Raw genomic sequence first — 2,210 nt, 5'->3', positions numbered from 1 at the left:
TATTTAACCAGATTGGTCCCATTGAGATCATAGATCTCTTTTTCAAGGGAGACCTGCAGCATATAGGTTCCACATGAAACATAAAACAATAAAGGACATCATACATTATATTTACAGGATACATTTACATAGTTATAGACATAATACATAGTTATAGACATAATACATAGTTATAGACATAATAGACATTATGAGCCATACACTGTCTTGAGATCTTATCCATTGTATCTTTGTCTTGTGATTTTTCGTGTGAGATAGAAAAGGCTAGACCTGCTTTGGTTGAACTATGTGGCTGCGTCCCTGCTTTTGACAAATAGGCGTGCGATTTGACATGCCAGATTGACTGACAATTCTAAATATTGGTCATGTTGGTAGGATTGGGTAGGCGTGGTGTTACTTGTTGGTACGTGGGTTGGGGGGGGCCCCATGAGTTCTCAGTGCCCAGGGGCCCCTGGAGGTACTAATCCGGCCTTGTCAAGACCTGTCAATAACATATTCAAGACCTAAAGCATGTATGTGTGTGTGTGTGTGTGTGTGTGTGTGTGTGTGTGTGTGTGTGTGTGTGTGTGTGTTCCTGTGTGTGTGTGTGTGTGTGTGTGTGTGTGTGTGTGTGTGTGTGTGTGTGTGTGTGTGTGTGTGTGTGTGTGTGTGTGTGTGTGTGTGTGTGTGTGTGTGTGTGTGTGTTTCTGCCTGTGTGTGTGTGTGTTTCTGTCTGTGTGTGTGTTTGAGGAAGTTGTTTGTACAAAGACCTGAAAGCATCCTTATAGCATGACCTTTTAAATACAATAAAGTTCTCTGTTTTGTTACAGTCTTAATTGGTGTGTGAATTTCTTCAAACCTCCCCGACCCTTACCAACCAAAAGAGGTCTGATTATGTCGCTTGAAGAACAACTTACAAGCTATTTTTCGAGCTTCAGCCATCATTCTCATTTATTAAGCGGGAGTCATTATAATACAGTAGAGGTTTGGATTGTGGACTGTGAATTTGTCACTTCCGTATTGTGGTCGTTATCACAGTATTTGTCACCATTTATATTTTTTCTCTATCTTATAGTTTAACATTTTTCCCTGACAGTTTTTACACCCTTTTATAAAAGTAACATTTTTTGGGCTTTTACCGTAACTAAATGCTCAAGGAACTGGAGGTGGTTCTGCTGTCAGTCACAGTTTCACTAACACAGAACAATATCGACCTCTAGTGGTGAGAAAAAACCACAGCAGTACATAAGCACAGATCAGTGACCAGTCAAAGTAAGCAGCTACACATAATATAATATATAACAGCAAATAGTGTTCTAAAATATCACCAAGAAAGAAAGTTTCCAAGTGCATAACTTCTTGCCTTTTTGACCTCATTTCCAAATGAACATCTGGATCAAGAAAAAGTCCCAATATTCAAAAGCTCTCAATGTTAATGCTCCTAGAACACATTGTAATCAGATTGTAAACCATCAGATCACACTTTGATGAGCCTGATATTATTTTAGATTCTTTATAAGTCAACCAATCGCAGGAAAAGACTCAAACTAGCATCTCAATACTGTTCTAACTTCCAGTCTCTGGTTTTAGGCACCACGCCCATTGATTCCTACAGGAGATAAGGTTTTAAAAACTAAAAGAAAATATCCTATTCAGTATTCTCCCAGTATATTCCATTAAACATCTGGTGTCCCAGTGAGTGGTTTTGGCAGCAGGACAATGTAAGTTGGATTGCGTCAAAGTAAATTACAGTGTGCTTGTTCACAATGAAGGAACATGTTACCCAGTGCAGCAGTGAGGCTCATTGATGTGTTTTTAACAGCTTTTGGACAACAACAGAGCTGTTTGGGCCAAAGGAAGAAGATATAACAGGCTTTGATACACCCAATACTTGTAGGAAGATACATCGACTGTGGGTTTAGGTCTGAAAATAAGTAGGCCTATGATGTCATTTAAGGATCCTCAAACAGTGGAAGTGAAGAGTAGTCGGAAAAAAATTCTCACTGAAACTGGTTCTCACACAAAAAGTGGTTTCATCAGTATTCCAGGCAGATGGGTTTCTTTTAATAAAATCATCTGGTTCTGGTTCCCAGTAAAACCAACACTACACCACCAGGGGGCAGCAGAAAGGAGAGTGTGTTTACATGTGTGTGTATTCTGGTGTTTGCGTGTCTGTGTGTGTGTGTGTGTGTGTGTGTGTGTGTGTGTGTGTGTGTGTGTGTGTGTGTGTG

The sequence above is a fragment of the Notothenia coriiceps genome, unplaced genomic scaffold (genome assembly GCF_000735185.1).
Source record: "Notothenia coriiceps isolate Sejong01 unplaced genomic scaffold, NC01 NC01_scaffold00019000, whole genome shotgun sequence".
Lineage (NCBI taxonomy): Eukaryota > Metazoa > Chordata > Actinopteri > Perciformes > Nototheniidae > Notothenia > Notothenia coriiceps.
This window is presented reverse-complemented; position numbering follows the sequence as displayed.